Raw genomic sequence first — 16,527 nt, 5'->3', positions numbered from 1 at the left:
CACTTCCAACTTCTCGTTAAGTGTTTGCTTCTATCATTTTCTCTGTAATTAAAACTTCTAAAATATTACATTATTTAATGCCAGGATATTTCTTGACAATGCAGCTTTCCTTTTATCAATACAAAGTGATCCTCTTTATCTGGTCTCATGCTTCTTTGCCTTGAACTCTATATGATGTTTATGAAACCATCTTGATTTTTGTTTGAATTTGCCCAATATATGCCTAAAACACAATAGATGTTCAATAAGAATTAATCAAATGAATAAAGTCATCACCCATTCTTTAATTTTTAAACTTCATCATTTTGTTTTGCAAGGTTTTGTTTTTGTTTTTGTTTTTTTTTCCTTACCCACTCTATGCTTTCTTGATGAGTATCTCAAGTTTGTTCTCTAGTTTGTTGATTTGATGTCAGGAACATCAATTTTACTCTTTACTGCTTCCATTTTGAGGGGATTTTTAAACTTGTACCTATAGCTTATTGTATAAGTTTCCCATTCACTCAGATACCACTTGGACTCCAGCCTTTACCTTAGCCTTGTTCTGTAGCTAAAGCTAATTTATGTGCTCAGCTCCTAGTTCCTTTTACATTGACTAGCAATGCAACTGTCATGCAGAGTGCAGTTCTTAACTGAACAATATTATACATGGGACTAGACCTCCATGTGAACTATTCCCACATTCTATCCACATTTGCAACACTTTTCCTTATGTCACTAAGCATCTAAGGATGCCATGTGCTTTCTCCAGACCCCTTTCATGTAATACATAGCATTCGTGGAAGAGTCCAGGTGGAAAAAGGGAGGCAGTAATTTTGTAGGATGTGGCTAGGAGAGTAGAATAATTCTAATGGGCAAAGACAATACTTTGTACTTCAGGAATGGCCAAATTGCCCAATGGTCTGTACAGCCCTTCACCTTGGAAAAAGCACAGAGAAGAGAGATAAAACAAAATACTTTTCTATTTCCTCTGTTAAGTTGCAAGCTGGTTCAAAGGCTGAAGTATGTGGTGTGCCTCAAAATATATGCTTCTCAATATAAATGGGAAATCTATTCTTACTGTGGCCTTTTGAATTTCTACTGTGGGTGCCATTTTTTTTTTTCATCATTGTTGGTTTGGTTGTGTGGAGGTGTAGCAGGCATGGCTACTTTCCTATTATGTTAACCCTATAACCAAACCCAGGGATGCAATAACCTAGAAAACTAAGAAACTTGTGGTCAGACCCCCATATTAGTGAGGTATATTAGAAAATGCATGGAGTTCCCATTCCAGATATTTCACCAACTCTATGTGACCGAATAAATTGCATAGTCTCATATAGGACCTTTAGTTTTATCATGTGAAAAATAATTTAAACTAAATGATCCCATCCAACCATAGAATGTTTGTGACAAAATCTCAAAGTGAAATAGGAGTTTTCTTTTTCCTACAAAGTTTTAGAGGCAGAAAAGCCTTACAGAGCAGAGGTTCTCAAATTTTCAAGAAGCAGAGGACTTAAAGTTCGTAATATTCTTTATGGAATATTATATAATGTTGACATTAAATTTCGAGTCACTAATTACGCAATTCTGAGATTAGAGAATAAATAAACATGTGGAAGCAGGTGCAAAAGTTTAAGTTTATGGTAGAAAGAGAAAACACTATAATCTTTTGCTTAATTCTACATCCTAATATTATTTTCATATTCCATACAATAAGCTTACACACATATTCTTTTCAAGTATCTATTACTTTTAGAAGTTTTACAAACTCACCTTATGATTAACTTTTACTGAGCTTATTTTTTCAGACTCTTGAGTATATTATTTTATATGAGGTGCCAAAACACACAGTGCTATTAAACTTCGTTAGTTAAATAACTACCCAATCGTGAAAACATGAGTAGGAAGGAATCAGTCAACTCTGACTCAAGGGCTCAGGCACTTTGCTTAATCATGCACTTCTTTCCTATTTTTTAAATTGGATTTTTAACTAAAAGTCTTCCCACAAGTAAACTCCACTTCTAACTGGAAACACTTAAGGAAGAAATAATAACAACTTTACTCAAATAACTTTGGAAAATAGAGGAAGAGGGGACTCATTTTATCAAGTCAGTATTACCTTGACATCTAATCCAAACAAACATTTTTCAAGAAAACTACAGATTTCATGAACATAGACACAAAAATCCTTAACAAAATATTAGCAGATCAATAATGTATAAAAATGATAACATCATGATCAAGTGGGATTTATCCCAGGAATGAAAAGTTGGTTTAATATACATATATTAATGTAATTCACCACAGAGTAAGTGTAAATCATAACAGGGTAAGGGAGAAAAGTCATATGATTATCCCAACAGATGCAAGAAAAACCTTTGACAAAATCCAACATCCATGCATGATAAGAAAAATCTCTTGGCAAACTATGAAAAATCTAAAGCTAGCAGCACACTTAATTTAAGACCATATGCCGGGACTTCCCTGGTGGTCCAGTAGTAAAGAATCTGCCTTCCAATGCAGGGGACGCGGGTTCAATCCCTGGTCGGGGAACTAAGATCCCACATGCCACGGGGCAACTAAGCCCGCACACAACTACTGAGCTTGCACGCCTCAGTGAGAGAGGCTGTGTGCCACAACAAAAGATCTTATGTGCCCTGGAGCCCACGCACCACAACTAGAGAGAGAAAATCCGCACACCACAACTAGAGAGAAGTCCGTGTGCCACAATGAAGAGACCACGCCGCAATGGAAGAGCCCACAGACCTCAACGAAGACTCCCACAACCAAGACCCGATGCAGCCAAAAAAATAAAGAAAATAAATAAATAAAAATTAATTTAAAAATAGAGAATGTCAATAAAGAAATAGAAAGTTAAAAAAGACTGTATACCTATGTTTGGGACCAAGGCAAGGAATTCTATTCTCACCATTTCAACATTGCACTGGAGGTCCAAACAAGTTCCTTAAGGCCAGAAAAACAAATAATAGGCCTTAATATTAGAAAGGAAGAAGTAAAACTGCTTTTATTAGGAGACCCTCCTACACTGTTAGTGGGAATGTAAATTGGTACAGCTACTATGGAGAACAGTATGGAGGTTCCTTAAAAAACTAAAAATAGAAGTACAATATGACCCAGCAATTTTACTCCTAGGTATATACCCAGAGAAAACCATAATTCAAAAAGATACAAGCACCCCAATGTTCGTTGCAGCACCATTTACAATAGCCAGGTCGTGGAAGCAACCTAAATGTCCATTAACAGAGGAATGGATAAAGGAGATGTGGTACATATATACAATGGAATATTACTCAGCTATAAAAAAGAACAAAATAATGCCATTTGTAGCAACCTAGAGATTGTCATACTGAGTGAAGTAAGTGAGACACAGAAAGACAAATATCATATGATATCACTGATATGTGGAATCTAAAAAAAGGGTACAAATGAACTTATTTACAAAACAGAAGTAGAGTCACGGATGTAGAAAACAAACTTATGATACCAGAGGATAAGGGGGGGAGGGATAAATTGGGAGATTGGGACTGACATATACACACTACTATATATAAAATAGATAACTAATAAGAACCTGCTGTATAGCATAGGGAACTCTACTCAATACTCTGCAATGGCCTATATGGGAAAAGAATCTAAAAAAAAAAAAAAGAGAGTGGATATATGTATAACAAATTCACTTTGCTGTACATCTCAAACTAACACAACATTGTAAATCAACTATACTCCAATAAAATTTTTTTTAAATGATATAGAAAAAAGCTGCTTTTATTAACAGATGTCATGATTGTATACATCCTAAGGAATGCAACAAAAGTTTCTAGAATTAGGAAGTGAATTTAGCAAGGTTAGTGAATACTATATCAATATATAGAAATCAATTATATTTTAATATAGTAACAATGAAATACTGGGAAATAGTTTTCATTTACATATCATTCAATATATGAAATACTTAGGGATAAAATGAACAAAATATGTACAAGAATTATACACTGAAATCTACTTAACTTTTTTGTCACTTATTATAGATGATGATAAAAGAATAGATATACCATGTTTATGGATTAGATGACTCAAGATTATTATGATATCATTTGACCCCAAATTCATTTACAGAGTTAATATAATTCCAATCACTCTCCCAGTGGGCTTGTTTTGTAGAATATGACAAGCTGGTTCTAAAACTTACATGAAAGTTCAAAGGACCTAGAATCTCCAAAACAGTTTTGAAAAATAAGGACTCAGTTGGAAGACTCAGGAATTACTGTAATGCTATAGTAATCAAAATAGCGCAATATTAGCACAAAGATAAACAAATAGCAATAGAACATATTAGAGATTACAGAATCCAGAAATAATAGACCCACATGTGTGTGTGTCTAAGCAAAAGTGCCAAAGTAATGTGATGGATAAAAGGAGAGATTTTCAAGAAATGGGGCAGGAACAAGTAGCTATCCTTAGGAAAACAAATGAACCTCAACACTTACCTCCCACCATACACAAAAATTCACTTAACTTGGATCATAGACATAAATGTTTAAGCTAAAACTATATAATTTTTAGAAGAGTACACAGGAAAAATCTTCGCATATTGGCTTAACGCAAATATTTCTTAGAACATAAAAGTACTACTTATAAAAGAGCAAATTGATAAATAAGACTTTATCAAAATTAAAAATTTATGCTCCTCTAATAACACCATTAAGGAAATGAAAATGCAAGCCAAAGAATGGAATAAAATATTCTCAACACATACCTGGCAAAGTACTTGTACCCAGAATGTATACAGAACTCTTGCCACCAAACAGGATGAAGATAGCCCAATAAAAATAAAAGATTTAAACAGCTCACAAAAGAAATTATACAGATGACCAATAGAGCAAAATGCTCAAAACATGTCTTGAAGTAAGTGAACATTTAGACCACATTGAAATAACACTGCACTCACTAGATTGGCTAAAAAAAGTTTTTTTAACATCTTTATTGGAGTATAATTGCTTTACAATGGTGTGTTAGCTTCTGCTTTATAACAAAGTGAATCAGCTATACGTATACATGTATCCCCATATCCCCTCCCTCTTGTGTCTCCCTCCCACCCTTCCTATCCCACTCCTCTAGGTGGTCACAAAGCACCGAGCTGATCTCCCTGTGCTATGCGGCTGCCTCCCACTAGCTATTTTACATTTGGTGGTGTATATAAGTCCATGCCATTCTCTTACTTTGTCCCAGCTTACCCTTCCCCCTCCCCGTGTCCTCAAGTCCATTCTCTACATCTGCGTATTTATTCCTGTCCTGCCCCTAGGTTCTTCAGAACCTTTTTTTTTTTTTTTAGATTCCATATATATGTGTTAGCATATGGTATTTGTTTTTCTCTTTCTGACTTACTTCACTCTGTATGACAGACTCTAGGTCCATTCACCTCACTACAAATAACCCAATTTCATTTCTTTTTATGGCTGAGTAATATTCCATTGTATATATGTGCCACTTCTTCTTGATCCATTCATCTGTCGATGGACACTTAGGTTGCTTCCATGTCCTGGCGATTGTAAATAGAGCTGCAATGAACATTGTGGTACATGACTCTTTTTGAACTATGGTTTTCTCAGGGTATATGCCCAGTAGGCGGATTGCTGAGTCGTATGGTACTTCTGTTTTTAGTTTTTTAAGGAACCTCCATACTGTTCTCCATAGTGGCTGTATCAATTTACATTCCCACCAACAGTGCAAGAGGATTCCCTTTTCTCCACACCTTCTCCAGCATTTATTGTTTGTAGATCTTTTGATGATGGCCATTCTGACGGGTGTGAGGTGATACCTCATTCTAGTTTTGATTTGCATTTCTCTAATGATTAGTGATGTTGAGCATCCTTTCATGTGTTTGTTGGCAATCTGTATGTCTTCTTTGGAGAAATGTCTATTTAGGTCTTCTGCCCAGTTTTGGATTGGGTTGTTTTTTGGATATTGAGCTGCATGAGCTGCTTGTATATTTTGGAGATTAATCCTTTGTCCGTTGCTTTGCTTGCAAATATTTTCTCCCATTCTGAGGGCTGTCTTTTCGTCTTGTTTATGGTTTCCTTTGCTGTGCAAAAGCTTTTAAGTTTCACTAGGTCCCATTTGTTTATTTTTGGCTTTATTTCCATTTCTCTAGGAGGTGGGTCAAAAAGGATCTTGCTGTGATTTATGTCATAGAGTGTTCTGCCTATGTTTTCCTCTAAGAGTTTCATGGTGTCTGGCCTTACAACTTAAAAGACTGTCAATAGCAAGGGTTGGTGAGGATGTGGAACAATTGGAATTCACATACACTGTTAGTGGGAATGTAAAATGGTACAACTACTTTGGAAAATAGTGTGGCTATATTTTAAAAAGTTCAACATCCACCCACAATATGACACAGCAATTCCACTCCTAGATATTTATCCAAAAGAAAGAAAACATATGTCCGCAAAACGACTTGTCCACATGTGTTTTTAGTGGCTATTTTCACACTAGCCAAAATTGCACCTGAAATGTCCATCCCCTGGTGGATGGATAAACAAATATGGTAAATCCATACAATGAGCTACTATCTCACAATAAAAAGGAACAGACTACTGATATACACATGTTTACATCTCAAGAACATGATGCTGAATAAAGAAGCTAAATACGTGAGAGTTTATCCTGGCTTGATTTTATTTATATGGTATTTTAGAACAAGCTAAGCAGTCTATACTAACATAAAGCAGATCAGTGGTTGCCTGGGCCTGGGTGTGTGTAGGTGGACTGACTGCAAAGGGGCATGAGGGAACTTTTAAGGAAATGGAAATTTTCCATATTTTGTTTGTGGTGGTAGATTTAGAGTAGATTTAGAAGTATATTAATTGGGCAAGACTCACCAATGTGTACACTTAATGTTAAAATAAATAAATAAAAATTGCTCAAAAAGCCCAGAACCCCTCAGACTTGGAAATAATCAGTGGCGTGAGTATTGTGTGCCTTGGAATATCCCTATAAGAGAGGAAGTTTCTATCTGTCACAGAAATAGGTCATGACTCCTCCAAACATTTCCTGCTATTTATTTTTATTTGCGCTTTGATGGGAGGGGTGCTTTTGAATTCTCTTTTGGAGATAGAGGAATATACTTCACTCTAGCTTTCTTTTAGCTTCTACTTTCCCAAGGCCTGAGTTTAGACTCTGGAGAAATACTTATTCCTTAAGTTATTTTTTGGCATCCTTTGCTTCCCCTCCCTGCAACTCAGATCCCAGACAAGGCATCCTAGGAGGATATTTATTTTTGACATTAGAATAAACAAATATTAATTCTGTTTTGAGACTGCAGCGATCTACCTTAAGGCAACTGAATACCACCAAGTTTACTGCAATTCATTGATTTCCGGGTGAGCAGTAGACCAAAAACATAATGCTTACATAAGAAAAATCTTGCTTTTTTTCTGGTTTGTTTTCAAAAGAAAATTTCGTAATATTTGTTGACAAATATTAACACGTTAAATAGCTTATCTGGATAATACTTCACACAGCTGTGCAAACCAGAATTTTTTATAAAGTTCCATTTAGCATGCACCTTAGGCTAATAAATAAGTTCTGGTGTTGTGTGATGCTTGTGACAGCAGCACACAGAATGTCTTCCGGATTGTAAGTCAAAAAAAAAAAAAAAAATCAAGTCCGCATATAAGACCATTAATCTCATTGAATTAATCTCAAATTCAAACACCAATTTGATAAAGCTACAATATGACTACTGTACTTTTCATGTATTCTCATTTCAATAATTTTATCTATTCTCATGCCATGGCCCAATTTCCAGGTTACTGCAAGTTTTATACAAATAAAAATTGACATACTTCAATATAATCACCACTTTCAAATCTTTCAGTGAACACTTAACTGAGGTTTTGTAATAATCAGTCCCTAACAAAATTAAATATTTAAATATTATGTAGTTATTGAAATAGACTTTGATTCATTCTAACATAGCTTCTGAGACTAGTTTTCTTATGAATCTATCTAATTTTTTTTAAGTTACATTAGCCTTCGCTCTTTCTAATCCTAGACTAGCTTGTATGATTCATAAAGTAGTACAAATTAGTTAAGTGTTATATTACTCTTTTAATTGTTGCAATATTGCTGAAATAGGTCACCACCACAGGAGCTATTGGTTAAATAATTAACATGAACTTCTAAGTCTTGAAACTTTGAAAGTTTTCTTTATCCCAAGGAAGCCTTTTGCAACTGACTAAATCTAGGTTATACCCAGGCGTAAGTAGGGTGATCACAACTAGAACACTCCTGAAAGTGAAAAGTGAGCTATCAATAATTAACACTGGGACAACAGTAACTGTCTCTGGCAAACCGAGATCTTATATTATCTAGCTATAACTGTTCAAGCAGTAGCACAAGTCTTAAGTGGACCACGAACTTAACAATCATCATATAAATATCATTCATAATTTCTCAGGGTACTAGCTAGCATGGTAAGCAAAAAATCAGGGCCCCTATTTCCATGAATATAAGGTCTGAAAATTCAAAGGGTGACAATTAGGGGGAGATTAATAGAAGTTCTTGATCTTAGAAATCAAATTTGTCATTGTTGGGAACCAGGAAGTCACTCTGAGCTGGTACACTACTGCATGACATTACTGAGGCTCTGTTCCAATCCTCTGCTTCCCCCCAGTGGAACTAAAGATGAAGTGCCAGCACTAGGTTTATAAATGCCCCCAACCCCTAGGAAGATTGTGCCATGCTCTGCAAACCCTGATGCTGCCACCTGTGCCTTCATTTTAAGAGGGAGTTTGGAGCTGGAGGGAGCGAAAACATAAAGAGATAGAAAAAAGGAGAAAGGGGCAGGGGGAGAGAAAATTAGAGTACCAAATCAAGATGTTCAATATATGAGCAGTAGGAGTTCCAGAATGAAAGAACAGACAAAGCGGAGTGAAAGGGGCAGGAAGGGAAGAGCATTAATAAAACAATGTAAGTAAATTTTCTAGAACTGAAGGAAGTTAATCTTCATATCTTTTAGAAGCCACTGAATGCCAGTAAAATGGATAGAAATACACCCACACTCAGAACAGATCATTGGAAAATTTCAGACTACTAGGAATTAACAAAACATCCTACAAGCTTCTGAAGACAATATGAAAAAGGAAGAGGGAGAAAAGGAGCAGAGAAGAAGGAGAGGCTACAGTGATGCAGCCACAAGCCAAGGAATGCAGCAGCCACCAGAGGGTGGAAAAGTCACAGAACAGATTCTCTCCTAGAGTCTCTGCGAGAGCACAGCCAAGCCTTCGCCTTGATTTCAGCCCAGTGACACAGATTTTCGGCCTCCAGACTGAGAGAAAAATAAACCTCTGTTATTTTAAGCCATCCAGTTTGTGGTACAGTAGTCCCCCCTTATCTGCAGTTTCAGTTACCAATAGTCGACCGTGGTCCAAAAATATTACATGAAAAAAATCCAGAAATAAACAATTCATAAGTTTTAAATTGAGCGCCTTTCTAAGTGACATGATGAAATATGCAATGCCCCTCTACCCTGCCCAGTGTGTGAATCATCCTTTTGTCCAGCATATCCATGCTGTATAGGCTACCCACCTGTTGGTACAGGGAGAAAGAGTATATATAGGGTTTGGTACCATACATATTGTTTCAGGCAGTACATATCCAAGGTTTCAGGCATCTATCTACTAGAGGTCTTGGAACGTATCCCCCTCAGCTAAAGGGGGACTACTGTAATTTGTTACAGCAGCCAAAAGAAAGCAACACAACAGACTGCCCCAGATGCAGAGTGCACCCAGGCCATTCTGGAGCAAGTCAAAGACTATGGGAGAGACTTCCCGTCAAGACTAAATTGATGGGATACTTGATACATCTGCATGCCTTGAATGGAGAATTAGACAACTGGCTATGCTTTGGGCATTGAATTACTTGTTAAGTATAAAGACAAAACCAAACTAGTTTTTTTAAAGCCAGTATTTAATCCTAGGAAAAAATGAAATTGTTCAGGTAGAAAGAAAAAAATAGCAGTGCAAACTGCATGGCTCATCTGTAAGTAGCATTTACATTGTCATAATAATATAAATTACTCTAATATCTATTACTCGCTTGGGAAACAGGGGAGAACTAGAGTCTTTTTGTGGTAATGACTGCCCCAAATTCTCATCCTTCAAAGTGAGAACAACAAAATGCCCAAAGAAAAACCAAGTTAGGAATATATGCATGCTACTTAGAGATGTAGAGATAAAACACAAAATGATAAGTTTCAAAAGTTGAAAGCAGTGTCTTCTAGGGAGCAGTAATTGTAGGAAGAAGTGGGAAAGCAAATACTGCTGTTAGACTTTGTAGGAAAAAAAAATTTGTGAGTGTATATTCATGTATCACTTTGGTAAAATGAAAATAAAAAATAAAAAACTGGAAAAATGATGAAGACATTAAGAGTTGGTTACATTCTATGATTAATAAAATACAAAGTGAATGGACATTTTAAAACCAATTTCATAGCACTGTACAAATAGGTATATGTAGCTGAGCATTACATTTTCAGTGACTGTATCAGATAAAGATTCAAAAGGTACTATATTGCAAACACCTTGGAATGTTCTTGAAAACTTCTGCTTGAAGGCACATGGAGGGTGTGCAAAACACTGCAGATCAGACCCATATAAATCTGTCATGGGAAAGAGGAACTGGGCCCTGTTAGTCATCCCTAGTGGCTTCTCCTTAGCTGACGATTCTGGGTCTTTGCCTTTCTTCTCACATCCTTCAACATACTCATTCCAGTGCTTTCTATTTCAGCAAATTATGACCACTAATAAGACATCAACTCAATCTGCGCTAACACTTGTTTCTTTGAGGGTCTGCTTCTGGAACCACTCCTGCTGCCAAGAGCTGTACCAATGTGCCCAGTTAGGAAAGCAGACAACTCTGTATTTCAAGTAAAGTGGAATTTAATACAGAAAAATTGGTTATAGAATTGTTAGAAAGATCACAAAGGGCATATTGAAGTCACCAAGAACATTAAAAGCATTAAGCCCCGAAAGGGCTGGGAGAATGAAAAGAAAGTAGTGGGGTTGCCAGAACAGAAACCTGAGCAAAAGGGCCCCACAGGGTTGTGGCTCAGACCACGTGAGGAGAGGGTACAGCCTAGTGGTTGCTCAGAAGGCAAAGCTCACACTCACTCTGCCAAGAGAGCTGGGCCCAGCTGCTGCTGCTGCCTCTGAGGGTTGAAGCAAGACTGGTGCCCTGAGCACCTAAAGCAGCTGGCGGATGGAGCCAACCGTGTGACACGTTGTGACACTAATGGGAACTGGAAAGAAAGTCCCCTCTCCCTTCTCCTATGTTCAAATCTCTCTGTGACAGAAACGTTAGGGAAACTACATGTCAAGGGACTCTGGGAAATTTAGTTGGGAGAGTCACAGCTCCAGCATCACAGAGTAGACTACGAAAGGGTAAAATGATTGTTACAATAGATCAATATTAACAGCAAAGCATTTATACCTACTTAATGACAAACTACACTCATCCTGACTTCCCTCTAGGGAAGGACAGGGCATCTCTCTGTTCACATTGCCCATCTGCTCTTGCACGCTGTCTGCTTTATCCATGAGAGCTCCTCGCATCTTAATCATAGTTGTTTTAAATTCCCAGTCTAATAATTCCAACATTCCTGCCATATCTGAGTCTCGTTCCTGGAGTCTGGATCCTCTGTCTCTTTTAGTACGCCTTGTAATTTTTTCTTGATATCTGGACATGTTGTGTTGGGTAAAAGGAACTGATGAAAATATAATTTAGTAATGCAGTGGTAAGGTGTGGCGAGAGGGGAAGGATTCTGTGGCCCTATGAGTTTTTCAGTGAGGCTGTGCCCCTGCACTGTGAACTTCATCAGGGCTTCTCAGTCCCCGTCCCACCCCCTTAGGTGGGACAGGATGGCTAGAGCTGGCTGGAGCTGGGTATTTCCCTTCCCCCAGGTAACTTAGGCTCTGATAAAAACCCCAGAAGATTAGGCTTTGGTTAAATAGCTGCTCCTGAGGGAAGGCCTTGTTGAGAGGAACAAAATATGTTGGCATATTTCAAAAAGGTTCCTCTTCTCATCCCCCCTGCAGGAAGCAGGAGGGGATTTTTCTCCAATAATAACTGAGAATCCGGTCAAGATCCAGGAGGTAAAACTCACAGAAGTGTGGAGGTCTCCTTCTGACTGAATCCCCCTGGAGTTGTTTAACTCTCTGGGTTTTTTTTTTGTTTTTTTTTTTATAGCTACTTTATTTAATTTATTTATTTTTGGCTGTGTTGGGTCTTCGTTTCGTGCGAGGGCTTTCTCTAGTTGTGGCAAGCGGGGGCCACTCTTCATCGCGGTGCGCGGGCCTCTCACTATCGCGGTCTCTCTTGTTGCGGAGCACAGGCTCCAGATGCGCAGGCTCAGCAGCTGTGGCTCATGGGCCCAGTTGCTCCGCGGCATGTGGGATCCTCCCAGACCAGGGCTCGAACCCGTGTCCCCTGCATTAGCAGGCAGATTCTCAACCACTGCGCCACCAGGGAAGCCCACTCTCTCAGTTTTTAACTGAGCCTCCAGCAATTCTTCAGTTGCAGCTCAGGTCTTGCTACCCAATGCTGGTTTCTCTGGCAGTCACTGCTCCAGTTAGTTGTGATCCTCTGTATTCGCCTGTTGGTTTCTCCAATTTGGGGGGCAGCAGTCTGCCCTGAGACCTCATTTCTCTTATGGATCTAGGAAGAGTTGTTGATTTCTCAGTTTGTTTAGCGTATTACTTGTTGTTACGATGGTGTGGTGACTTCCAAGCTTCTTGCGTGCCAGATTGAAAACCAGAAGTTCTCTTACCTCTCTTTGCATACTCTCGAATCTACATACTGAGTCATTTTATATTGCCTATTACATTCCCATGTTTCCCAGCTGGACATTCCACTCAGAATATTTCAAGGTTATCTAAAATTTAACATGTTCAAATCAACCTCCCCTATTAGTCAATAAAACCACTTTCTCCTACGCATTCACACTGGAACATTGTTTTGGATTTATCACACGTACTTTAATTTTTCCTTTGTAATTTCTCTTTTCATTCTTTCTTTGCTACTTTCACGAAGCCCTGGGACTACAGCAGTAAAGAGATGAGTGCAGACTTTGGAGCTGAACTGTTAGAATCCTTATTCTGCCCCACATTGGCAGGGGAACCTGGTTCTGGGCCTGGGTTTCCTCATCTATAAAAAGGAATATAGTAGTACTGCATAGGATTGAAAATTTTTAGTAAATATAAAGCACTTAGAACAGTGCCTGGCACATGCTTAATTTATGTATTTGCTAGCTACTAGTATATCATTATTATTCTTTATTAAGAACTTTGGAGAAAACCTCTTAGAATCTTCCCTCAATCAACTTTTTAATGTATTATCTTCAGTTTCTTATCTACAAAGGGTGATATATGATAATATCTTCCTAATAAATATTAAGCTAAACAATGTAAATAAAGCACTAATAAAGTAATCACTCAATAAAATTTGGCTATATTTAGTAATATAACGTGATGATCAATAAAAAAAAATACTATCCTTTGGAAAATCAGCATAGATTCTTCATGGTTAAACAACTGTTTTCAGTGTGTAGATTGCATCTTTCCCTGGTACATATTTTCGTATTATTTAAAGTGCGGAATTCATGCCATTTTGCATTGCTTTAAAATTATTATATGATATCGCTTATATGTGGAATCTAAAAAAATGATACAAATGAACTTATTTACAAAACAGAAATAGACACAGACACAGAAAACAAGCTTATGGTTACCAAATGGGAAAGTGGGGAGAGATAAATTAGGAGTTTGGGATTAACATATACACACTACTATATATAAAATAGATAACCAACAAGGACTTATTGTAGAGCACAGGGAACTATACTCGATATTTTGTAATAGCCTATAAGGGAAAAGAATCTGAAAAAGAAAAGATAGATAGAGATAGATAGATAGAGAGGTAGATAGAGAGGTAGATAGGTAGATAGATAGATATGTATAATTGAGTCAATTTGCTGTATATCTGAAACTAAAACAACATTGTAAATCAACTATACTTCAATTTTTAAAAAATCATTACATAATATTTGTTTCTGCATCATCTCAAAAATTATCATTTGTGTAGCACTTCAGCATATTGATCCATAATATTTCACTAAAACATCTGCTACGCACTCAGATAATTCGAACTTGGAACTCAGAGAAAACTGTCAAGAAAATCTGCATGGCTTTGTCTTAACACTTCTCTGAGATTATTTCCTAAGACCTTTCACAAGGAGATCTACAAATATTTTAAACATTCTATACATGCTCTTTAGGTCAGGATCAGGGGTCAAAGTTGCCAAAATATTTTCTAACTTGGGGGAAAAGGAGATAACTTTAACTCCCTCAAAAACTTAGGCTTCAATGTCAAAGTAAAATGTTAAGTAAATACTTGATTTTTTTTTAATTAATTATTTTATATTTTATTTTTGGCTGCATTGGGTCTTTGTTGCTGTGCACGGGCTTTCTCTGGTTGCGGCGAGCGGGGGCTACTCTTCGTTGCAGTGTGCAGGCTTCTCATTGCAGTGGCTTCTCTTGTTGTAGAGCATGGGCTCTAGGTGTGTGCGCTTCAGTAGTTGTGGCACACGTATTCAGTAGCTGTGGCTCAGGCTGTAGAGCGCAGGCTCAGCAGTTGTGGTGCATGGGCTTAGTTGCTCCATGGCATGTGGGATCTTCCCAGACCAGGGCTCAAACCCATGTCCCCTGCATTGGCAGGCGGATTCTTAACCACTGCGCCACCAGGGAAGTCCAATACTTGATTTGTAGTATTGGATTTGGGCAGTTTAAACATATTGCCATAGCAACTTAAATGTTTGGCTGTTGCTAACCTCCCTCTTTACCCTGCCCAAACCCCACAATATTTGAAAGCTATTAGGTTATTTATGCACCCATGAGAAGAGTTACATCTTTTTCCTTTCCAAATATCTTTTAAGTAAATATTAACCACATTGTTTTGCCAAGTCATTTGGCCTATAAAATAAAGAATTTGGATTGGATGGTTTCTAATCTCCTTGCTAGTTAAAGAGTTCTTTCTCAGGCCTTATAAAATGTGGGGCCCACTGTTGTGGATAGATAGCTGAATGTCTTATTCAAACCCTGTTCTGCCCTGCCTTCTTTTTATAAAGTAGTGGGAAAAATATGGGCTTCTGAATTGGGCAGACCTCGTTTAGGATTCTTCCATTGCCACTTTCCAGCTTCATGATACCATTTGAGATGGTGTAGCTCTCTACAGCTGCATAAACTCAACCATCTGTTTTTAACTGACTACTTCATGGCTGGACACCTGATACAGACTGATGTTTGCGTTCCCCAAAATTCATATGTTTGAACCTAATCCTCAATAGCTGGTATTTGGAGGTGGGGCCTTCGGGAGGTGACTAGGTCATGAGGGTGGAGCCCTCATGAGTGAGATTAGTGCCCTTATAAAAGAGGCCCTAGCATGCTCCCTTGCTCCTTCCACCATGTAAGGACACAGTGAAAAGATGGCCATCTATGAACAGGAAGTAGGCTCTCACCAGACACAGAATCTGCCAGCACTTTGACCCAGCCTCCAGAACTATGAGAAATAAATGTTTATTGTTTAAACTACCCAGTCTATGATATTTTTGTTATAGCAGCCCAGACAGACTAAGACAGCACCTGACCCAACTGCTTGACAGAGAGACTTTAGTTAAAAGATAGAAGACTTACGGCCAAGCTATGTTCCGAGAGAGAAAGAGAGAGAGAGAGAGAAAGAGAGGGAGAGGGAATCAAAGATATGAAATAGCCAGTTAGCCCTGATATTTCACTTTTTCAGGGCATACCATTCACTTCTTGTTCTTTGATGCTTATGTGATTGCCTATTATATTCATACCCTAACACTCTTATTAACATCAGCCTGAGTATCTTGATGTTCTTGAAGCCAATATTTCTGACTTGGATAGGGTATTTAGTGATGTATAATTTCTGAGCTTCTATTATCTCATCTGTAAAATGGGAATAATAATAGTATCTTCCTTGTAGGATTGCTCTGAGGATTGTATATGAGAATGTAGGAAAAACTCCCAGTAGAGTTCTGGAAACATAGTAGGTGCTCAATTAATGGTGGCCATTAGCTTCCTGTAAATTTATATCTCATAAATAAACCACCAATTTATTAAGAATTTACATTATTCCCCATACCCTATCCTTCCATTATCCTATAAACACATGAATCCCATGAGTCTTTCAAATTGGTTAGGATATATCAGCCCCTTGATACCATCCAGAATCTCAGAAAAGTGGTCAGACACCCTTTCTTTGCACTGCTCTCCTCCACAAGTTAAGGTGGTGAGAGCAGGGTGGTGGCCATTCCTTAGAAGTGGTGCCTACTCAATGATTATAAGACCACAGTGAGATTGAAGACCTTTCTTGCTTCTCCTCTTGGTGGATGTAGTGCAACCCTAGTATGGTTTTCTACACCTGCATAAGTAAAGTTGGAAACAGACAATA

This window comes from Balaenoptera physalus, assembly GCF_965194825.1.
Source record: "Balaenoptera physalus genome assembly, chromosome: 5".
NCBI lineage: Eukaryota > Metazoa > Chordata > Mammalia > Artiodactyla > Balaenopteridae > Balaenoptera > Balaenoptera physalus.
The sequence above is the reverse complement of the archived record's forward strand: the minus strand, read 5'-3'. Positions refer to the sequence as shown.